Genomic DNA, 26,448 nt, shown 5'->3' on the forward strand with positions numbered 1-26,448 from the left:
TCACATCACATAAGCAACAGTGATGGCCTAGAAGAAAATGATTCTAGTTCTACTACTATAATCGATTTAGTCTAGAATTTTTCACTTGTTTCAAAGTAATATGGAAATGATTATAATGGAATAGATTAGTGTTTGAAGAGAAGACATTCCAATAGATCAAATTATATACTATTAACTATAGGTGCCAAGTAAAGGGGTGTGTAGATCTAAAAAGAAAATTATGAACAAGTATGGGATGTTTCATTGGAACTAGTTTTATGTAAAGCACTTGCATAGTGGTAGGAATGTTCAAGCTTTGACTCAGATGTTTGACCAATAACTAAGTTTGGAGAAGCTTGAAGCCTTCATACACAATGCTTGGATATTCTACATTAGGAGTTTGATGCCAATGGAAGGAGTGAAACCATTTATTTATAACATCTAACACTCCTTTGTTTTTTGTTTTTTGTTTTATTTGTGTAGGATCACTTTTGGGAGGATCAATATCCTATTCAAACCCTCAAATAGAGACAGGCCGTAATGAATCAAAACTATCATGATGGAAACTGTCACATGTTTAGTGGTCTACAACCTAACTCCTTTAGGTGTCAAACTCTTTAATTGCTCGATCTTTTCTATCACAAAAAATCACTGCAACCCCAATGGGAATATTTCATGTGCTTTGCAGTGGATATATGGGGTTCACAAACTAGAAGAGGACATCTTTTTCAAACCATTTTGAAGGATATCATTATTGAAGGTGTCAAAATCCAATATCAAATATAATACATCCACATAATAATCAATCTAGACAGGAACACTCATAGGAGGCATAGTATGAAGTTCGAATGGAGTGGAACCTGCATAGAAGGAGAGATCCAAGTGTTCGAGTTTCCATGCATTTTGCTAGAAATTCTTCATTTTAAAGATTTCATTTTCTAAGACTTTAGTCTTGGCAGGAGTTTGAGGATAATAAAATCTTGATAAAATAAAAGGCCTAAAACTATTAAACCATGAATTATTTTTAATCAAGATTATATTAAATTTTTATAGTGGTGGTTATTTGTTATAAAGGGGTGCGATGTTTTATGGATGCCCTTCAAAGTGTATAGGTATAGGCCATTGAAAATCTAATAGAGATGATTCATATTCCTATAAAAATTTATAAATATCTTAGGCACTTATGATATATTATATTTTCATTTGCAAAGAAATGATTTTTTGAACTAAGCCTGTGGATGGTGGATTATCAAATGAATTATTGTGTAATTCTGGAGTCAAATTGTATTGGATGGATCATTTGTAAGGAGTGTCTCCAATACAATTTTATTTCCGAATCAGTAAGAAATATATGTTTTAATTTATTTGTATTAGAGTTTTAAATTATTATTAAGTTGGGTCCTTTCTAAGTGTTTTTTTATTCATTTCTATAAATATTTTAATATTTAGATAATTAGACTAGGTCACTATTGCATTTTAAACTTGAAGAACATAGATATTGTGAAATATTTTATTATTTTCATATTTATGTCTAGTTTGTCTCCATAGGAGTTAAAGTGCATCTTAGATTAGTTTAAAATTGCATTTATATAATTGATCCATTGCGTTTGAATTGTTAAAATTGTTTATAGTTTAAATATATTGAATTTCATAAAGTTGTACATTTCAACTTATAATATTGACTCTGATTGCCCATTGAGTTAAGCACTAGTCTTTTATTCTTGATTCATAATCCATATGCTAGCAACTGTTTCATTTCTTTCCATTAAGGAATTAATATATTCATTTGTTGCATTCATTCTTTATTTAAAACATTATCACATTTATATATTCATTTACTTTCATTTTTAATTCATAAATTGCAAGTTTGAAGTTTTGGATAATTCTTTCTAGTTTGGAAGCTTTCAATACATTCGTGTTCTAATATATCTACTTTGAGCATCTTGGATTTAAGGTTTTTGTCCAAGATTAGGTACACCCACCTTCATTTTGTAGAGCTAGAAGTGCAAGGAACTCAGACTGCATTGTTCAATTCCATCAAGTTGGCCTTAACTAGTTGATATCCTAGCATCAAGTAGGCAAGGCTCGTAGGATTTCAATCTACGATTTTGGGAACCAATAGATTGGCGACTCTGCTGGGGATCGTTGCAAAATAAACCCTAAGAGTTTCTAATTATAGACTAGTAAGAGTTAGGTTCTATTTAATTTTTTAAAATAATTTGATATATTTGAAATTCTAAATTAATAAGTTTTTTATAGTGTTTTTAATTTCCTTAAATATTTTAATCTCTCAGAATTATTTTATAAATCTGAAATTGCTTTATAAAGATTTGATCTTGTAGGAGCATTGTATGTTTTTCTTTAAGCATTTTTTGTATATTTGATCTTTGGTGACATATACTCTGCTGGAAGAACTCAGCTTCTTGAAGATTATTTATTTCCTCCATTTAGAGGTGGCAAATCTATTTTCTTTTGATTGGCACTTTAATAAAGGAGTGGCCGGATTATCAGTGACTCTACCAAGGGAGAGGACTCAGAAAGAAATGGTAGATGGTCTTTCAAATGTATTGATCATTTGAAATAAAGCCTTTTATTCTAGATGACATTAGGCCATTAGATTTCAACAAGCTTGATTATAAACTAGCAAGTTATCTCCAAAGCTTTCACAATTGGTACCAAAATTCCATGGAGAATGGGATGAAATGGAAATTCAACATTTGGATGCATTCTATACATTTATAGAAGAATATGAGATTTTTGAGGAGGATTAGATGATGAAGTTTTTTGTTAGAACATTAAAGGACAATGCAAGACAAGTGTATGAATCATTACCCACACAATGTATCTCATCTTGGAAAGAATTTGAAGGATGGTTCCTATCTGAATTTGATAATGCAAGCCATGAAGAAGAGATGTGCTATGAACAATATAAAGATCAAAACTATAGCATGGAAGAGGATCTTGAAATGTCTCCACTTGATGCGTTTTTCAATATAGAAAGATATGAATGTGAGACTTCAGCACATTTGTTTTTGAGGATGTTAAATGCTTACCATGAGATTCCATCAAACCTCAAGCCTTCTTACAAAGAATTTCTAAATAGAATTGTCAAGTTGAGAATATTGCCAAAAGATCTTGATGTAAAGCTTCTTCTTCAAATATAGGATCAAGCTATTAAAGATGAAGCAAAATATGTCAAAATAATATAAGAACATAATGATGTTTCAGATTCAAATGGAGAAGAAAATGAAGAAGAATTTGATCATGTTGAAATTGGTAAGGAATTAGATTGTGAAGAAAATAGAAATGATGAGGAGGATTCTCTTATTGTGGATGAGATTTTGACCTTGTTGGACATAGAATATCAAAAGTATGTCAAAAAGGGTGGTCAAGTTTTTCTTTCCATACACAAGGAGAAACAAATAGATGTGTTGTATGAAACATTCAATGAATAAGAAAATTTAGTCATCTTGTCAAAAGCATATCACTTTCATGAGGAGGATACCAATGAACCAGAAGGAACATATAGTTCTCAGAAGGATGACATATTTGTTGAAAATGCACCTTATGGTCTATGTACAAAAAGTGATCTATTCAGATACAATCTAAAAGAATTTTTAGATCCTATACATGATGGACTGGCAAAAGGGAATTAAGAATGTAGCTCTTATACATTTCTTGAGGAGAATGTGAACATTTAGGAAAAGGAAGAAAGTGCATCTGAGATAACATATGAATATGAAGAGGTTTTAGATGAAAGTTCTCATAAAGATATTCTTGAGATTTCTATATTCTTAAATTCATTTCTTGGAGAGGATCTTTTATGCAATCAAGCCTATCAGCCCTATGATGAAGATAGCATACCTAGTGACAATTTTGAAGTTGACACAACTTATGACAAGTAATCAGAAGGTGAGATACTTTTTAGCTCATCCTATGATTAAGAATTATATTAGATATATGAAGATGATATGAACTAAGACAAGTACAAAGAGGAGAAAAAAATCAGCATTTGGAGTATAAAGATTAGGAAAAATATGTTCTAGAAGGAATCCAAGTAGAGAAAGTTGATCTAGATATTGATATAAAAAATCAACTGCATAGGGATCCTCCAATTAGTAAAGATCACAACACACTTAATGACTCCTCAACAACAAAACAAAAGTCATATGCCAAGGATTGCATTGAGGTAGCACCATCAATAAGTATTGTTCATAAAAATGATGCATGTGATATAGGTATGAAATATGAGAAGCATATCGAGGTAAGTATCCTTGAATACCCTATGGTAATATTTGTTAATAAAATGCTTAAAAAATTGCTTTCAAGTTTTCATCATCCTTCTTTTGAGGATTTTTCTTTTATGTATATTAATCAAATCAATGAAGTAAGAAATCACATGCTTGAATTAAATAATCAAATTTATTTCTTTTTAAAAGATCCTATTTATAAGGCAAATGTAAATACTAATCTTTAATAGGAGGTGCACATGTCATATGATGATTTTTTTATATGTACTAATGGATCAGATTTTACTAATGGATGATATGATGTCATATTTAGGAAATCCAAAGTATCGAACAATCAAAATAAGATGTTCGATAGAGGAAAGAAGTGATGTTCACTTTTTGGGGGGGCTGGGCCCACCTAATTTCACCATGCATGATGCTAAGAATAGGTGCTTAGTCTGCTCCTCCATAGATAGCTAAGATACTCATTATGCATGTAAGGGGCATATGTCCCCAGCAAGAGCCATTGATGGAGCATAATTTTTTTGCAAATTATAGACTCTACTCACAACATTTTTCATTTGTGCATGAGGATATACAAAAATTGGAAATTAGCATGAACTGGGTTGTCTCTGAGTGGCATCCAAATTGGTGGCGATCATCTATAGCCTTATATTTCTATTACAAAGGATATGACAGAGGGAAAAGCCATGATTCTACCTGGTAACAGGGCACTTATTGATGTGCATCAAAGGAACCAACAAAACTGGTGGATTCAATTTATAAATATCAATGTTATGAGTCAACATCAAAAATATTAAAGCAATCCTTGGATTATATTATATAGACGAAGTAATGTATTCAATATCAAGAACATATAAGAAGTTTGGACAATTTAGGCACTGCTTGATTGATGAGGATATGTATGTATTTTTCTAAACTTTGGGAAATACTAATATATTGTATAGTAATAAAAGATATAGACCTAGATTTACCTACACCATCAATAATTGTATTATTATCTACAAGCAATAGAAAATAAGATTATAGTCACAATCACATCACATAAACAACATTGATAGCCAGGAAGAAAATGATTTTGGTTCTGATACTATAATCAATTTAGTCTAGAATTTGTCACTTGTTTCAAAGTAATATGAAAATTATTATAATGGAATAGATTAATGTTTGAAGAGAAGAAATTCCAATCAATAAAATTATATACTATTAATTATAGGTGCCAAGTAAAGGGGTGTGTATATTTGATGAGAAAATTATGAACAAGTATGGGATGTTTCATTGGGACTAGTTTTATGTGAAGCACATGCATAGTGGTAGGAATGTTCAAGCTTTGATTCAGATGTCTAACTAGTAACTAAGTTGGGAGAAGCCTAAATCCTTCATACACAATGATTGGATATTCTACATTAGGTGTTTGATGCCAAATATAAGGAGTGAAACCATTTATTTGTTACATCTAACACTCCTTTTTTTTTTTTCTTTTCTTTTTTTCTTTTTTTTTATAGGAGCACTTATAAGAGGATCAATATCCTATTCAAACTGTCAAATAGAGATAGGTTGCAATGAATCAAGACTATCATGATGGAAACTATCACATGTTTAATGGCTTGCAACCTAACTGCTTCAGGTGTCAAACTCTTTAATTGCTCATTCTTTTCCCTCACAAAAAATCATTGCAACCCCGATGGGAATATTTCATATGTTTTGCAATGGATATATGGAGTTCACAAACCAAAAGAGGATGTCTTTTTCAAACCATGCTGAAGCATATCATTATTGAAGGCGTCAAAATCCAATATCAAATACAATACATCCACATAATAATCAGTTCAGACAGGAATGCTTATGCAAGGCATAGTATAAAGTTCAAATGGAGTGGAACCTATGCAGAAGGAGAGATCTCGTGTTTGAGTTTCCATGCATTCTACCAAAAATTCTTCATTTTAAAGATTCCATTTTCTTCGACTATAGTCTTGGTGGGAGTTTGAGGATAATAAAAGCTTGATAAAATACAAGGCCTAAAATTATTAAACCATCAATTATTTTCAATCAGGATTATACTAAAATTTTATATCGGTGGTTATTTTTTACAAAGGGGTGCAATGTTTTATGGACACCCTTCAAAGTGTATAAGTATAGGCCATTGAAAGTATGATAGAGACAATTCATATTCCTATAAAAATTTATACATATCTTAGGCACTTATGATATGTCATATTTTCATTTGCAAAGAAATGATTTTTTGGACTAAGCCTATGGATGGTGGATTATTGAATGAATTATTATGCAATTTTGGAGTCAAACTGTGTTGGATGGATCATCTGTAAGGAGTGTCTCCAGTACAATTTTATTTTTGGATCAATAAGAAATATTTATTTTAATTTATTTGTATTAGAGTTTTAAATGATTATTAATTTGTGTCCTTTATAGGTTTTTTTTTATTAATTTCTCTAAATATTTTAATATTTAGATAAGTAGACTAGGTCACTATTGCATTTTAAACTTGATAAACATAGATATTGTAAAATATTATATTGTTTCCTTATTTATGTCTAGTTTGTCTCCGCAAAAGTTAAAGTGCATCCTAGATCAGTTTAAAATTGCATTTATATAATTGATCTATCATGTCTAAATTGTTTAAATTGTTTATAGTTTAAATATATTGAATTTTATAAAGTTATATGTTTCAACTTATAATATTGACTCTAATTGCCCATTTAATTAACCACTAGTCTTTTATTCTTGATTCATGATCCATGTGCTGGAAACTATTTCATTTCTTTCCATTGAGGAATTAATATATTCATTTGTTGCATTTAGTCTTTATTTAAAACACTATCACATTTATACATTCATTTACTTTCATTTTTTATTCATAAATCACAAGTTTGAAGTTTTAGATAATTCTTCCCATTTTGGAAGCTTTCAATACACTCTTGTTCTAATCAATCTGCTTTTTAGCATCTTGGATTTAAGGTTGTTGTCCAGGACTAGGTACACCCACTTTGGTTTTGTAGAGCTAGAAGTGCAAGGAACTCAGACCACATTGTTCAGTTTCGTCAAGTTGGCCTTAACTATTTGATATCTCAGCATCAAGAAGGCAAGGCTTGTAGGATTTCAATTTTTAGTTTTGGGAACCAACAGAGCCAATTTCCACCTACCCCCCTAACAGCCTACACAATAGTTAGAAACATTGAATATAGGTTGGTGAGTTCAAATCTAAAAATGAGAGGGAAAGTTTTTGAGATAGGTAAAAAGGAAAATATGCTGATTCATTTTTAATAGCTAGAAAGGAGCAAAAAGAAAAGAAAAAAGAAAATCAAAGCAGTCAAAGAGAAGAAGGAAGGTTCAAGAAGAAGATCAGAGTTGCAATAACACAAGATTAGATTCTTCTTGTTCTCCATAAGTTATTTTGTTTGACCTGTTGAAGCAGTGATTTCTCTAAGCATTGTTGTATGCAACCATTAGTGCTATAAGTTTAAAGTTTAAGTTTTATCAATTTGAATTTTTTTAGGATTTTCTAGTGGAAGCCAAATACCCCCAAATTTTGTAAAAGTTTAAACTTAGCTAAATGGAAAGCAAGCAAGTAGGCATACTTGGCTCATTGTTGTCTCCCTTCTATTTGACATTACATATTTTGCATTTAAGCTATTCATACTTGCAAGTTTTGAAGTTATCCCCTCTTTTTCTAAATGGTGAAAATGTTCACACTGTAAGTCTATTATAAAACTCACTTGGTTTAGTCTTAACTAAGTTCTCTCTTTTGCTCCTACTAAGTTCACTCGGTATCCTTTGTTGATTGAGTTTACTTGAAAACCACTCTACCAAGCTCTACCTTGCAATGGTGACTGAGCTCACATGACATATATTGTGTCAAGTTACCCTTAGTGTTGAGTTCACTTGGCACCTAGTGCTTATCACTCGACATCCCTTGTGTGCCAAGAAAACTATCACTTGACACCTTCTTGTGCCAAGCAAATTTTTCTAGTTTGTGATTTATTTTTCACATGGTATTAGAGAATTAAGGCTCCACATCCATAGTGAGTTATAAAATTATTTTTTCTAGGATATTTAACATGGTAGGAGATGTAGGAAAGATATGGAAATAGCCATGATCCTTTAATGGATAGAATTATGATACATGGGCAAAGAAGATGAAAACCATAGTGGTTGCAAATGACTTATGAGAGTTTGTGATCAATGGGTTTAATGATGTTATAGTCCCATCAGTGTATGCTGCCCTCACAAACCCATAGAAGACTCAATTGAAAGAGTCAAGGAGAAAGGATGCAAAGGCATTAAGTCTGATTGAGGCAACAATGACAAAGATAGTCTTTCCCAAGATTGCAATAGCAAATTATGCAAAGGAAGCATGTGATATCCTTGAGATGAACTTCAAGAGGAATGATAAGATCAGGGTAGTGAAGATATAGATGATTAGAAGGGATTTTGAGAACCTTTAGATGAGGGACAATGAACCTATTGTAGAGTTCAGCTCACAAATATCCACTTTGATAAACCAATTGAAATCAAATATAGAAGATTATGAAGAGTAGAGAATTGTGGAAAAGATATTGAGGAGTTTAGCTCAAAAATAAGAGAACCTTGTGATGACCATTGAGGAAGCAAAGGACCTCAACACATTAACCATGCATGAGTTGATGGGACTCTTAAAACCCATGAGCACTGGATCAACAGATCATCAACAACTTCCCAAGAGCAATCTTTTAGGGCTCAAGAGAATTCAAGAGGAAGGGGGAGAGGAAGAAATGGCTATGATAGAGGGTCAAGAAGTAGAGGTCATAGAAGGAATGGTCAAAGGAATGCTGGTGTAGAAAGCTTAGGACAAGCCAGCAACCAAGAGCAAGCAAGCACCTCTCAAAACAACTCTAGAGGAGGTAAGAAGAACTACAACTTCAACAAGAGCAATGTTGAATGCTACTACTATCATAAGTATGGGCATTATGTAAGTGAATTCTAGAAGAAGTAGGGTGGTCAATCAAAGAAGAATGCTAATTGGCTAATGTAAACATAGGAAATCCAAACAGTCCCACAACCTTCATCATGTGCAACATTGGTGAAGAAGGCAGCCCTGAGGTATGGTATCTAGACAACGGTTGTAGTAATCACATGAGTGGTAATGAAACTTTATCCTCTTTCATTGATAGGACTTTTGAGTCTGAAATTAAGATGGAAAATAATGGAACCATTACCATAGTGAGCAAAGGATCTATCATGGTCCACACCAAGCAAGGTGAGAAGAAGGAGATATAGAATGTGTATTTTTCCCTCAGTATGAAGCACAACTTTATGAGTGTTGGAAAAATCATTCACAATAGTTACAAGGTGCTAGTGGAAAATGATAACTGTTTCATTCATGAGAAGGATGAGAGTAATAGATTACTTGCAATAGTCCAAATGACAAAGAATAAGATATTCCCATTGAGGATAGAGACATGTTTCTCTTCTCAAGTTAGTGTTGCACCTCCCAAGCATGCATATACAATAGTACATCAATAATTAGCTCTTAGGAGTGTGATTGAAGACCCCTCCAAGCTTTGGGATCTCTGGTATGGACATCTTGGCTTTGCTAGTTTAAATTTTTTGTCCAAGAAAATAATGGTAGATGGTTTTCCAAGCATAGCAAATTCTTATAGCAACATAGGCTTCTCTTTAATTTTGGAAATTCTAGAAGGGCTAGAGCACCATTAGAATTGGTGCATTCTAATTTAGTAGACCCTATGAAAACTACTTCTTTTGGGGGGAGTACTTATTTTATGATATTCATGGATGATTTCAGTCGTAGGACATGGGTGTATTTTTTAAAGAACAAATCTGAAGCATTTGGCAAATTAGTTGAATTTAAAGCCCTAGCTAAAAAAGAATGCGGACACTACGTAAAGATCCTTAGATTAGATAGAGGAGGGGAGTATACTGTTGGTCTTAGAAAGGTTTTGATATTTGAGTGTCAACACACTTGACCACTTTTTATATTGAAGTCGAGTACACAATGTATGCCAAGCTACAATATGTGTTGAACCAGAATTCCAATAGGTAACAATTGATTTTAGGTGTCAAGCATTATATAGGTAAGGAGTGATATATAGGTGCCAAGTCACAGTTGATGTCAAGCAAGTCAGAATGCTTCAAATGCTGAGTGAGCCAGAGTCATACATGTGTTGAGCAAGATAGCATGCAATAGGTGTCGAGCAAAGTAGAATAGTATATGTGTTGAGCACTAGTAGTCTAGTATGTGTCAAGTAACATAGAATCAACATATGAGTTTGTACCCTCACAAACTCAGATGTAAACCATTTTTGGAGCTGACATAGAAGGATTTCAAAGAATAAAAAGGATAAGGATGAATCTTTTGCATTTCCTATGCAATCAACATACAATTAATCAAAAAAATGGAGAAGGCATGCAACTAATGAGAAATACAAGGAATGAGTGGGAATTCAAGATTCAATATGGATTGTAGACCCATACCTAACCCTAAGTCTATGAAGTCTTTATTAGAAGGCTTAGACCCCATGATTTTATGTCATTGAAGAGAAGTCAAGGAAGTTGCTAAATTGATAACAAAATTGTAGGACAAGACAAATAGCAAGGGGTAGTACAAACTTAGTGAATTGAACATCAATTACACATCCAGTTGATCATAACAAAGCAAGGGATACAAATAGATATTAGATCAAGCAAAAATTACATCAGAATGAGTAGATCAAGTGCTTGAAATCAGCATTGAAGATTGTAAGAAATCAAGTCAAAAAATTTCTAATACTCTCTAGCCAGTATATTAGATAGTGAAAACCCTATGATGAAAGGTTAGCTTAACAACTATTTTGTAGATCCTTTGAAGAGGCAACTAAATCCTTTAACAGGGTGACAGTTCATGTAAAGTGTTTGTAAATTCTTTAACTAGGTCACTATTGACATAGTGTAAAGCCTTTAATAGGGTAGGCCTTTCATAAGGCAGACCATCATAAGTGGTTAAACAATTATTGCTGCAGTGATTTTTTGCGGGTATCATCCCCACCCCAGTTTTACCTTCTTATTCCTGGAGGGTTTCTAGGTTACCAAATCTTGTGTTATATGTGTTGATGCATGCATTTACTTTATATTTATTTAATATGTTTACATGCATGCCGTTTAATTTTAGTTATTTTTTTTAAAGGATTTGAAAAGGTGAAAAGTGTGGTACTTCTGATTCAACCCCCCTCTTAGAAGTACTCTTCCCATTTGAATCTTCCAACAATTGGTATCAAAGCAACAGTTCTCACAAGGAGAAGTCTAATAGCTTAGAGAAAATATTTGAACATGGAAGTCTTCAAACTTGGGAAGATCATAGACAATTAGGTGATTGATGTGCACCTTGCTCTACACAAATTGGAGGAAGCTAGAGAGGAATTGAGAAAGTCCTTGAAAAGAAGGAAGAATATTGCCATAGCTAAAAATGACATACACTATAAGGAGATTGATACCACACAAGTGTTTTCCAATGGAGATTCCAAGGAATTTGATGTAGCAGTAGCTGAATTGATGGAGAAAAATAGAGCACAAGCTAAAGAAATCAAAATACTCAAGCTTGAACAAGAGTCACAAGCCATAATGCTTTGTGAAATGACTAAACAAAAGAAGAAAGCCATTGAAGACAAGGCCATGATAGAAGATGACAAGAGAAATAATATCAATAGACTAGAAGAGAAGATAATTGAGTTTGAAACAATCTCAAACATGCAGCTAGACACCTTAAACCAAATGATGAATGCTCATCATGAATTGAACATGAAGGACATTGAGATTTCCACCTTGAAAATGTAAAATGAGCAATTGCAGAATGAACTAAAAAGAGAAAAGGAGATAGAAAAAAGCTTCAAAAAAATCAATGAGGCTATCAAGTACTTTGAGCAATTATTGAAATCACCAAGGGCTAGTAATGATACTCCAGGACTTGTTTACACCAGCACTGAGCAAGGAGAATCATCCAAGACTGCAAAAGAATGGAGTAATAAAGGTAAGAACACTAAACCTACTAGTCATTTCTGTGGTAAAAAGGGACACACTTCTATTGTATGCAGGAACAAGAATGGTCATCAACATGTTAAGCCTAAAGATGCAAGCTTTTGTCACAAGTGCAAAAAACAAGGACATCAAGCACATGAGTGCAGAACCAAGACCATGAGGACATCAAGATTTGAGGGTCACTACTATAACTACAAAAAAGTATGGACATAGAGCATTTGAATTCAGATCAAAGCCTATGTGGACACCCAATCAGCCTACAAAGGGAAACAACCATGGTCATCACTATAACTAGGATTACAATACCAGGTATAGCTATCACTACTATTAGGAGTATGGACACATTCCTAAAAATTGCATTAGGACACACTTTAGAGGAAATTATAGTAGATGGTTAAGTCAAACCACATGTTTTAGTTGCTTGAAGATTGGTCATATCAGTAGGAATTTCCCAACAAAGTCAAAAGCATTCAAGACAGAAGTCAACAAAGGAAAATAGAAGGTTGATGTTGAACAAATAAGAGGTCAAATGAATAAGACTTGGAAGAAGAAAGATGAGTGCAATACATAAAATGGAAGGATCACTTCACCCAAGAGGTCAAGTGATCACATCTCATCCAACTAAGCAAGAATAGATGTATGGAACTGATATACAAAGTTATATCATACATCAGTCCCAAGACAAAGAAGTACTGCAAAAGAGAAATTAGCATGAGCAAAGATTCCAAGTCAAAATTTGAAGTGTTTACAAATACTGTCGAACTATCCTCATATGACAAGTAAAGCTCCAATGGGTACCAAGTTGCTAATAGCAACCAAGTTGATAGTTGATGCCAAGTGAAGTGGAGATCTAGTGGAAGTTAAGTAAATGAAATATAATGGGAGTTGAGTCATGTTGAAACCTTTAAGTACCGAGTTTACAGCTGTATGCACTAAGCATTTAATGTTAGGTTTTAAAAGGTATAAGGTCAAATTTTAATCATTTTTATGCCATTCAAACATAGAGAAAAGATGAGAAAAGAGCAGGAGTGATCATATAACAACCTTGAAGCCATTTGCATTGATCTCAATAGTGATTCCACATACATTTTGATGATCTAAGATATTTATCAAGTGTTGATCTACATAGTGATAAACTTTTTAATATAGTAAAACCCTAGTTTAGTATAATGGCTTCTAGTTAAAGAAACCCCAAAGCAAAGGAAGGTTATGAGATCCAGGTAGTTAGCAATGAGGTAAAACAACCCAAGTTTAGGCCAATCCTTGAAGTCACCTACAAAAAAAATCTAGTTGGCACATTATCCATTATTCCACCAAAAGTTGTCATGTTACAAGATGTGAGGAAGTGATATAACTGTAAGATAGGATCAGTAGATGATCTTGAGATTTTCCAAGCCTATGACAAGCTATGTGAAAAAAAAATTCTGAAGGATGACTTCCAAGTAAGTGAGAGAAAGGGTTTGACCAATGCCCTAGTTTATCCTATAGGTTTCAAAATAGAATGGATACAGATTTTTTTAAGTAGAATTCACAATGGATGTTTGTGGTTGGAAATAGGGCCAATTAAGATTACCAAAAGGATAGTACATAGGGTTGCAAGTTTCCCAACTGTAGATCAGCCTAATACCTTGCAGTGATTCCAAAGAGATCATTGAAAGGAATACATGAGCCAAATGGAATAAGTGGGGTATGACTATTGATACTGTAACTGATCCTCTTCTAGATTTTGCAGTGAGAGTGATTTCTCACAAATTCTACCAATCTAGTAGATTGAACAATGTGCCATGTATAGTTGTTGATGTAGCCTATAGACTTGTGAAGAAATATCATACATATGATCTAGCAGAACTAATATTGTAGCAAATAAATGAAAACCTAGGAGTAATAAGGAGATCAAAAGGTTCTCAATGTAAGTTTGGTTTAGTTCTTATGTGTATATTATTTTATTTTATGGAAAAGTTTCCTTCTATTGGAAAGGTGAATTGGAACCTAAGCAAAACTGCAATCACACAAATCAATGAGTTCATTGATCAGATGGGTGATAATTTTGAAGCCTAAATGACAAGTTATTTTGAGGATTTTAAGAAATCCATGAAGAAAAGGGTAAGAATACCAGTTTCCCTAGTGGAAAAACACATCAATGACATATGCTTTTTGGTTGATATTGACAACACTTATATCTAGGCAACAATTCCAAGAGTAGGATGGCTAAGGCCATTAGGATATGAACTTGATATATAAGAAGGCTTAGCATCAATCACAACATTGCTTGTAGAAGAGATAGATAAGGAGGCTCCTCATTTTGGCACATATGATGTTGTCAAATCCAAAGTTGAAATAGAATTGAAGATAGCTTCTGTTATCAAGAGGAAATATAAATTAGTAAAGAAGATAAAGAAGAAATTTGGTGCAAATATTGAAGGAGAAGCAGGTGCTGAAGAAGAAGGAGAGAGTGAAGAAGAAGAAGGACAAGGGCAAGACCCAATGGAGTTGACACAAGGCTTAGGTGAAGACGAGGAAGGTGTCGAGGAAGAAGAAGCCAAGGAAGCACCTATAGAAGCTGAGCAAAAGAAAAGAAAGGCTAAAACTCAACCTCTAGCTCGGTCCAAACCCAAGAAGGTAACTAAGCCTACACAAGTCAAGCTAGCACCAACAACAAGAGCTAGCACAAGGGCATCTACACAAAAAGCCAAGGAACAAGAAAAAGAGAAAAAGAAGACCACTGAACAACCTAATGAAGTACCTAAGAAAAGGAGAAAGTATGTGGCATAGCTAGATACTAATGATGAGGAAAGAACATAATTAGAGGATATTAGCCAATTTAGAGTGGTAATTCATCCTCCCAAATCTGCTATAAACAAAGTTTGTGAAAATGTTAGGAGTGTAGATTTGAATGACTTGAAAAACATTGATTTCAATAAGCTAAGCAAAGAAGACAAAAATAAAATAGAGGAATATGTGTATGCCACGATGGCTAAATTAAAAAATACACCTCTAGAACTAGACTATACCATGCCTAAAGAGTTGTATGAGATAATTGAAAACAAATGGCATTATTGTCTAAAAATGGAAAAGGAGATTAGAGAATCTAACTTAGCACAAGAAAAAATTGACCTAACAAGAGGTCAAATATTAAAGGCTAATAAGAAACATGGTGGCAAATTTGCACCTAAATATAGAGCCTTTAACATCCTACAAAATAAGATTGAGGATGTAGTGAATAAATCCACACAATTGTGGAAATTTTTTTATAAGATAACTGATGACAAGAATGAAGAAGCAAATAAGGAAAAAGCCAGTGTCAAAGAAAAGAAAGAGGAAAAGAAAATAGAAAAGAAGAAAGGGGAGGAAGAGAAGCAAGTATAAGAGAAGAAGGAAGAATCAACAAAAAAAGGAGATGAAGAAAAGAAAGGAAAAGAAGAGAAGGAAGAAGAAGGAGATAAAGAAAAAGGTGAGGAGGAAGAACCACAAAAAGGAGAAGATATGGCAATAGTTGAACAGTAACAAGAAGAGGAAAAAAGTGTGCAAGACATACAAATGCCACCTCCTAGCCCTCCTCATGTAATCATCACACCTACAGAAACAATAACTATTAAGTATGTTCTTGATAATTTAGCTCAGAACATCAATCCCGTAACTACAGAGGATCTCTCCAAGATCCTTCACCAATCCACTCTATAGGCACAATTATGCATAAACCCTATATTGGTGAGTGTAGATGAGCTATAGAAGGTAGTAGTAGAACCACAAAAAGAAAAGGTGAGACCAAAGGAACCACCTTTCACCTATACAGCTTCTAGCACTAAAGTTTTAATGCTTCCACCACCTATAGCAGAAAGTGACAACATATAGAAGCCAAGAACAAAAGAAGGGAAGTCTGATGAGAAGGAGGATACATCAAAAGAAAAGGAGTAGGCCACTATATAGACTTTGTTAGAACTACCAAAGATATGCACTCCTATAAAACCCATCAAAAGTTGAGCACTGAAGCCATTCCTTTGCAAATCTCCATATCAGGCTCAAGCTCAACCAAGGTGGCTAGGGTACTTCACTATAGAGACCCTGAGTTAGATGAAGATATTGTAATACCTACTTATGACTCCAAAACTATCACAATGGAGAAAATCACTAAAATGGAAGATGCCTTAAATAAGAGAAAAAAGTATGAAATACTTAGAAAAGAGTATAAGAATAAGAAAGCACTACATGAGATTAAGGACATCTTTATAGATGCCTTCAGCTTGCAGTCACTAGATGAGCCAAAGCCCATAATAGAACAACTATCTAATATAGTTGACTAGGTGACTAGTGAAGACTAGGATGCAAATGTTAAACTTGTGGAGTGGTCTAAGAGGAAATTTCAGGGGAAGGTGAATGCAAAAATATCAAGTGGTATAGCACTTGAACAGGTTGAGTTGACCAAGAAAATTGACAAGGTCAAAATTGTACTTGAGAACATTTTCTCATTGTACAAAAAGTTGTGTAATTTTTCAAACTTCATACAAGAAACAAGTCAAAAGATATTGAGCTTGGAGAGAAATATGAAGATTTCTAGCATGCAATTACCTAGGGATCTAGCTCAAAGTGAGAAGCATTTTTCCCAATCACTTCACACTTAAAGAGAGTTACCTATACTAACTAGTGAAGAGGCCAATGTAAAGGCCAAACTAATGTAGATTCAATCCTCCATAACCCCACATTTGGAGGTCCTCCACAAAGAATAAGTCTATGCAGAAACTATCTTAAAGAAAGATCCAAATCCTTCTATATTAGATGGACTTGTACATCTTGTTGTAGAGACTGCCATCCAACACAAGTCACTAGACATTGCTTTGGAGAATTGGGATGCAGCTCTGAAAATGATAATGGAGATAAACAACACATTTTTGGCAAAATATGGTATTACTCCTTAGGACCCTTTGACATAAGTGTCAAAAAGGGGGATAAATAATAAATAAAAGAAGTATGGGGGAGAAATAACAGGGGGAGAATACTAAGTTTTGATCACATTCTTTCATTTATTCTTTTGGAGAATAAAAAGGGAGATAAGTCATAGTATGGGGGAGAAATAGTGATTAAAAACAAAAAATTAGCACACATGTACAGATTACAAAAATAGGGAAAAGGCAAAGAGTATCAGATACATCAGCACAAGAATTTTTGGTTGCAAAAAATGTTAAGGCAAAATTAGCTTAGGGGGAGTTATAAGGTATTTTGAACAAATTTTGAATTTTTTTGGATAATGTACTCATAAGGACAGGTGAATAATGTTTACTTAAGTGTTTTTGACACTCATGTCAAAGGGGGAGATTGTTGGTCTTAGAAAGGTTCACTAGTACATTTGCACTTGTTTTTCTACCAAATTTTTTGACCAAAGCTATAATTCCTTCTTCTTTTTTCTTTTTCATTCCCACATTGGTCAAAAATAAAAATTTTATGGCTGATTTGGATGAAATTTTGACCAACCTATGTGTTCTCAAATTGAATTTTGACCAACTCAATTTTTTCATTCATTAGCGGGTCAAAAAAAATAAAATTCATGCATTCGCAGGTAATGCCTTTCTTTCTCTACCTTACGAATAGGCTTTTACTTTATCCCATCCAATCAAACCCTTAGCATGCCCAGGCCCTGCCCATCATTTCCATATCCAATCATGGATCGAGATCGAGAGCAAGATCTAGCAATTGGAGATCGAGTTTGCTCAGTGCTAGCTTGACCTTTATTTTTTCTTCAGTGATTATTCAGCTTCAAAGGCTAATAGAGAAATCTAGTATGCCTATATTTTTCATATTTTTCTTCTATGTGTTTTTCATTTTCTGAAAGGGTTTGCATGTCAGGTTCAGGTGGAGCAAGAAAGGAGGTTCAAGTATTTGGAATTTTTTCAACTTGCAGTGTTGAGAGCAACGATGTGCTTGACGAGCTTGTACATATATGCAAAGGAGTTTTTGAATTCTATTAGGCATTCCCTTGGGTATATTTTAAAAGAAGGTGATTTCTCTCAGTTAGCCTGCTATTTGCTTTTCTTTTTAGTTTTTTTTCCAGTTTTGCGGCTATTTTGGATCTTGAAATTTATTTTTTGCCTCTTTGATAGTTTTTGTTGAAGCAAACATATACCAATGATTATAGGGTAACACATGTATTTACCAAACATTTAAATGTTTTCTCTCATATGAAGTATTAATTTTTCTTTAATTAGTTTTTTCTCTTCGAATATTAATGCAGTTTCTTTGTCTATTTTTTTATGTTCTATCAAGTGCCTATGCTGATTGTAGATTTTAAAAATACATTTTTTAAAATTACGTATTTAATATGATTCTGATTCTATTGGGGTATTTTTCATTTTTGAATCCTTGGGTTTTAAAGTATATTTTCCATTTTTTTGGGATTCTTGATAGATTAATTTTTTGTGTTCCAAATAAAGGTTATCATTTTCATCCAAGCATCTTTTCCCACAAATGGGATATTTTAACAGAATTAGAAACTATTTTTGGGAATGAGTTCTCAGCTTTCTAGATCAAGTTCCTAGTTTTTCAAATGAATAAAATATTCATCTTTGAAGTCATGGTTAGATATTTTCATGCATAAGTTTGCACTTTAGATTTGGCTGATGTCTTCATGGATAGTTTTATTGGTATAGAGGATAATTATTTCCATCTTTCAAATCAAGGTCATATAGACTCATGAAAATTTTCGTGGTTTAGATTGGGATTGGTATCTCTATGAATTGTTTTATAGTTCTGGTTTGAATAAGATCTTTAGGATTTTAATAGGTGTTAGTATTTTCATGAATGTTTTTCATAGTAATGCATTCAAATTAATATCTAAAAGCCAGATGCGTAAAGCTATCCATTATAATTTAAAATTGAATAGAAGTCAAATGTGCTTTGTAAATGCAATATTTAAGCTAGATTTTTTTGGAAAAATACAAGTAGACATGGATGAAATCTCATCCCTTAGTAATAAAACTACATGATATTATGTTTGAAAGATGATGACTTAAAGCTATTCATTAACAATCAAATGGATGTAATGTACCCTTGTTGGTCCACTTATATTTTTGCCCCAAATTCGACAAACCAAATAAATCAGGGAAATGCATTATTAGAACAGGGAAATCATATATGCATCAATAGGTGGCAAATTTGATTTGTATGTGAATCCCAGTCATATAAGATATAGAATGATGAGGCATGGTGGGGTGCCATAAGAGAGCCAAATTTCATCTATAGTCCTAAACACAAGGGTTTGAAGGGAAGTTGGAATAGGATGCCCTTAGCTGTGCTCTCCATTTCATAGTGCAATAGAGTGCCCTAATAGCTATTCTCCCCACTTGCCAATGTAATAGGGTGCCCTTTTGCCAATTCCTTATTTACCCTTCCAAAGGACTGTTATAATACTTTTCTAAATATTCAATATTTTTTACCATATACATCTCAATTACTCTACACACTGTTGTAGCACTTTTATGTATATTTAATGTTTATTGGCATATAATAGTGATATGTAAAAGCCAAGCAATGATCTTTACATCACCACTTGAAATTAGAAATAGATGACTGCTTTGATTTGATTACTTATTAAATGTCTAATGTTCTATATTTCTCCTTTGATTTTTGAACTAAATATGTGATATTTTATTTGTTGGTGTATTGTGTTGTTGGGGCTGATTTACTGATGGGAATTGTATGATTTGTGATGATTCATGATTGATTTCCCCTCCTTCAATATACACTCCTAATACATTCCTTTATGGCTGGGAGGGACATCTCTTTTCAAGCAACAATTTCTTGAAAGATAACATCTCATGTTTAGACCATAACTACTGCCATGCCCAACTGATCAATCTCTTAGCAAATCTGATATATCCTTAGTGTTATTTGAGCATTTTTGGGTATGCAAAACCAAAATAAGTGCACATAATAATCCTTTTGATTGGGGCATGCCAACATGACACAACTTCACCATGTCTACCCTTTTGCTTCTATACAGACTTATAAACTTGGCATGAAATAAACAAGGTACTACTCCTTTATCTGTGGTGATGAACATATTCATAAATACCACATTCAAACCCGCCACAAATTTATTTTGAAAACTCTATTGGAAAGGCTTAACAAAGCAGAATTCCTTTTCCTCTACACTAAAAATAAGTTCAAAATTTAGACAAGAATGCATTGGACACCCTAATAGATTATAGTCCTTAGAATGGGTCAAATAATGCGATGTATACAATTACAAATTGGTTTGGTGCAGCAGAACGCAATTTATTGGAACCACAGATGAACCCCTGCCAACATCTATCCAGACTTGCTATCGTAGCTTACTGCCAAAGGAAAAACTCAACTAAATATTTTGTCATATTAATAGTGTCTTATTTTGGCTTCTAATAGCCCACTAAAAGTTGTTGACATCAAATATGCATTGATTAGCAGCTTAGCTCACTTAGGATTAATTTGGTGAGATTCTTTGATTTTTCCTCCTCCAGTGAATAGTTTAATTGTCCCTTTATGCTGCAAATGAACTCTTTTAATTGAAATAAAAAAAATGTTTTATTATGAAATTTGATTTTGACATAGTAAATTGAAGATGTAATTTAATGGTTGTTTTTTTTATCATTTACATGTTATATGGTTATTGGAACTTTATTCCCATTTTTAGTCTAATATATATGTATTTATAGTTTTTATATGTTATATGGTTGAGCTCCAGATGCTATATACAGATACCAGTTCACTGATCCTAAACCCAAATGTATAACTTAGTGAAAATGTCCAGACTCTAGATGATTTAAGTTCTCTTTTGGTTAGCGATTCTGTTAGTTTTACAGGTTATGCAAGTACTCTTGATCATTACCTTTAATTCTTAGTCCATTAGCTTTATAGCATATGGCAGGAACTATGACGCATCACATCCCTTGTTTAACTACAGTTCACATAACATTTTGTTCTATTGAAGTTTCATATACCCATTTGATGAAGACTTTTGTGGATATAGTTTTAAAAATATTTTCTATTTGTTTGTTAGTAGGGTATCAAATGAAAAATGGAAATAGAATACCTTTGACTTAGTTTCTTAGTAGAAAAACAATGAATAGGTGGTTGTTTCCCAAGGATCAAGGTTTTGTGTCTAATATAATTGAATACTTCTTAGATAATTATTATTTAATCTATGTCAGTGAATTATAAAACTACTATTTTATTTTCCATGCTTAGGTATTGATCAGCTTCTCTATGGTCCATCAGAGTGATTGGAATATCAAATGTACTTGATAGTTGTTAGATTATGCTCCTTGCTGAAATTTGTTCTGTTGTCAGATGATGAGCAACTCCACAAACATTCTTTCACCTAGAAGAACTACTAGTGAAACAGATGTTGCCAAAGCATTATTGAGAAAGATCGCTTCTACAAAAGGAAGAGTTATTACTACACAATTTGCCTCAAATATTCATCGTCTTGGTAGTGTGAAAGCTGGAGCTGAGCTCACTCATAGGAAACTGGTAGGAATATAATTTTTTAAATTTCTCATTCTTGAAATATTCTGGCTTTCAAGTACAGGAGGTTCTCTCTAGAAATAAAGTTAGCAATGGTATCATATGCTAGATACATTTTAATGATCTTAGCAATAGTATCATATGCTAGATACATTTCACTGATCTTCCAAATTTGCACCCTATTAAGCTACAATATTGGATGCTGAATTGGTGTAGGAATTTATTGGGATGTCCTTGAGGTCATATCTTGATGCTGCTTGGAAGGCTGGACTAGCACCTTTTGATCCCTCAACTTTGGTAACTAACAATGCACAAACCTTTAGGATTATAATATTATTCCTTTGGAGCTGGACTAGCCACATGGTCTCAAGAATACACTATTGGTTTTTATCATGCTAAATTATGACTGCAAATATTACACACAAATAATACTATTTATGCTTATTTATAGGATTCACATACCTTATACTATAGGAAACTTCCTATGTCAGCTCCTTGATGTGGACAAGTTGTTTTAGCAACTCAAACAAATTCTCTGTAATCAACAATATTTTTTACAAAACATCTATGAGAATGATTTGATATTCCCCATGTACAACATGGCTATAGTTAAAAGTAGATTTTTTGTGCAAGAAGTGAACTTTGCAATAGTTGATTATTTGTGAAATAGGCCACTCTAAAGCTATAACTGGTTTTAGATAAAATTTGTGTGTCCCCAAATCTCAGTGTTGGAATGATAAACCAATTAAAATAATAGTTTTAGAAATGAAATTTCACCAAATTTTCCTGGCCTTCTTGAGAAGACATTTATCTTATACATACTTTTGTAGGTGAAATCTGAGGACATCATCATGATCATCATAGAGGTAGCAAGATTACTCACGGTCCTTCATTGACACGTTGTATCCTATTTGACTTGTCTGCTTAACATGTTTCTACATTCCTTCCACGCATTTTTAGCACTATTCCTAGAGATACACAACATTTTTCCCTCCTGACAGTTGCACACAAGCTCAAATCCAAAATAAATATACACCCTTCCTTACTTTCCCATTATTCTATTTTTGTTTTTCATCTCAAAGCTCAAATTGCATTCCATGGCGTCCACCTCTACTTCTACTGATGACGAGCACAAAGATTTATCTGAAGAAATTGTTTCATCTCCATCTACTTCTTCTTCCTTGTTTTCCTCCTATTTCAATTGGCTTACATATTTTAATGTTGTTCAAGTCAAAACTAAGTAAAATTTCCCTCACAAGGTGATTCTCTTTCAATTATGGATGCATCATAGTAAACTGATGCCTAAAGGAGTTGGAGGAAAGCTAGAAATAGTTAATGTTCTTTTTGATTAAGTATATATAGATGTGTCAGAGGTGGAAGTAGAAGGCATCTATGAAAAATAATTTAGGTGGGCTGGATGCTACCTCTAGACGCATTATTCAGGATACAATGGAGCAAGTGTATAGGTGCTGTAATAGTGTTAAATGCCCTTGCCTTCTCGCTATTCTTTAGGTTACCAGTTTCTATTATTGATTGTGGTGCAACCATCTAGGCCTTAGGGAACATTGAGCACACCTTACAAGTCTCTAGAACTTGTGCACTCTTCTCCATAGCATGTGCACTTATGTGCAGTACCTAGTATCATTGTGTACTAGCATGCATGATCCCATGCTAGTCTCTATTTTATCATGTGCCACCACACATGACTTTGTATAAATCCATCATGTGTCCCTTGAAAAAATAACAAATCTGTAAATATAGGCTTCCTTGGCCATGGTAGAACTCTAAAAAACAACAGGTTATTGGAAGATAAATGGATATGGGTATGCTATATTTCATGATTTAGACCCCTCTAGAAAAAAATGATATCACTACACACCTTGTTTTCTGCCATAGCTACACCCTAGGTGTTCTGAGTCCTATTTCGATGAAGCATTACCTAGACTTCACTATTAATAGAAGTTATAATTTCAAGAGCATTTGGAAAAATAAGGTCTATAACTTCTTCTTTGTGAATGGATTTATCTATTCAGAGACATAGTCTTTGGTAGAAACTGAGCATTATGCTCATGACCCTAAGTCAACCAAGCATTAAACAAAAGTGTTTGAGGGAGTTGTGGATGTAAGCATTGTAGAGGTTGAAGCTTTTTGTAAGTGGGTAGGTTGTGTAGTGATGATAAATGCAGAGTATCATAGGATCTTGGATTTTGACAAGAATAGAAAGAAGGATCAGAAAATGAGAGGAATTAATTGGTGGTGGTGCCCATTTGCCACCTTTAAGCCTATGCAAGTGTATGGGAAAAATTGTATTGAATGAGTCTTGTCATGTCTGAGTATGATGTTATAAATGGTAATTAGGATCCCTATGAATTCTTGGCTTAAAGATTTTAAATCAGTCTTACAATCCTATCTGTTACAAGATTAATGCTACCATTTTTTTGTGATTGTAGAGTGGGAGAAGACATTGCAACTTATAGGCTTTATTGGCCTTAAGCAGGTACTTTTTGAACAAGATTGGTCACAACATATTCAATTTTTTAATAAAGATATGTCTTTAGCATGCCCAACCCAATACCTTAACAAATTAGTTCCATAAAATGTACATTTTAATTTTTTTGAATAGGTGGTGTATAGATGAGTTAGTTCATACAAAAATTTGAATGATCTAAAAGCTGACATTAGGTAATTTTATACCTAGGACTTTAGAGTGTGGTCAAGTAATTTTCCTTAGGTCTTGTGATGCTCTTTTAAATTATAGATTAATTTATGTGCAACCAACTTGAATGTTGTCTTAACATAACAGAATCCTATTATACATAGTTGTGGGCATTGATGTAGTTCTGAACTCTTAAGCATTCTATTTGTTGTGTAGAATTTTTATAAATTTCCCTATAGTCTATAGTAATTTGATATTAGTAAAAATCTGAGAGGATCAAAATGTTTTAGCTCAAAGACAAGGCATGAATTTACCTTTAATCTTTGTATTTTAAAGGGAGACATTAGTTTAGTTGTATCCTGTAACACATTGTTAGTCATTTTTGCTCAAAGCAGTTCAAAACAAAGGTCATCAGCTTTCTATTGACCAATCTACATCCCAGTTGAGCCATTGTAGGCTAATTTTTTCACTTCTTACACTGAATTATAATTTCAGTTATATTCATTCTGGAGAGACATTGTAGCCACTATAGATGACACCATTACCAGGGATATAAAATTAGAGCGACAAAGCAGAAAACAACATCATATCTGCTAATTTAGAGCTCATATTGTGTATAATTTTTGTCATCACAGAGACCTAGTCATATCCATTGGTATCCACAATTACTGAAAAAGAGGTATTCATAGAGATCCTAATTACCATTTATAACATCATACTCTGACATGACAAGAATCATTCAAAATAGTATCAACATATATATTAATTCCATAAGTTTAGATGTATTTTTTCAGATTTTGATGGGTATCTATCACAACTCCACTGAATGTATGTAGAAAATAGGCTCTCTAAATTCCATAACAATGTAGTTTGTGTTAAGACTTTTTCTTGGAATAATCATCCTATGTATGAGGAATGTCTACACTAGTTTAAAACAAAAATTAGAAATAGATTTCATCATACACAATGAAGAAAATCCTTAGACCTAATCTATGCTTCAACAAGATCCATCAAATAACATAAAATATGGAACTTTCTCTTTTTCTATAATAGGCAAGACTCCAATTTCTCTTGGATTAAAATGATATCCCTATTTGAGTGCATAAGCACTTCTTTGCTAGGCCTTGAGGCTAGGGACTTAGATTTGGATGATTAACTATTGGAGATTACTTTATTAATGTGGAATTTGAGGATGATCAATGGTTCTTCCTTCACTAGTAGCATAGATTGACAAAACATTATTGTTTGTAATGGTAAAAATCAAGCAAAAGATCTTCTCCTTCATGTTCAAAGTTTATGCTCATCTATATTTTAGTCTTGATTGACTCAGAACTAGTGAATCTTGGATAATTATTATTCGATTGTAGGAACATGTATTTATTTTCTTATATGTTTCAGCTTAACTTACTTAATGTTCTTAGGATTATGTTGTGTTAAATCTTATTGATACACAATCATTTGGATTGGAATGCTTAGGAATCTGATTGCAATTCTAAAGTGGAATTATTGGAGTTTGCTTTCCTTCCTTGAAATCATTCCACCTTTAGCTCTCGAAATCTTTAAACTACAAGACAACACCACTTGTAAAACATTTGGGTTTTATATTTCATCTAAAATCAAAATGCTAAGAAGAAAAATCTCATGAAATAAGGATCTATCTTTGGTATTAATTTTTCTATAATTTCCTTGATATCCTTATAAAATTTCTCTGGGGTGATTAGAGTTTGATGAGCACGGGATTACAATTGCTTTCTTTATTTAAAAAAGTACACATATAGAGAAAAAAATGCATCACCACATTCATAGAGTAGTCATTAAGAAAATGGTTGCCAGTTATCAAATATAGTTATGATAAATTTCTTTTAGTTCATGGAGACTATCTATTGAGCATGATTCATACATGCTATAATATTGGCCTTAATAGGTAAATTGTATTTCTCAAAGCATATTTGTGTCTCTGCTATAAAATATTTGAGAACAATCTTAAATGTGTAGATTTTGTATTGGAGTTATATATCTAGCTCTTGAAAGACTTACATTCTTTGT

This window comes from Cupressus sempervirens, chromosome 6 (genome assembly GCF_028749045.1).
Source record: "Cupressus sempervirens isolate cs-2001-9-10 chromosome 6, ASM2874904v1, whole genome shotgun sequence".
In the NCBI taxonomy this organism is placed as follows: Eukaryota; Viridiplantae; Streptophyta; class Pinopsida; order Cupressales; family Cupressaceae; genus Cupressus; species Cupressus sempervirens.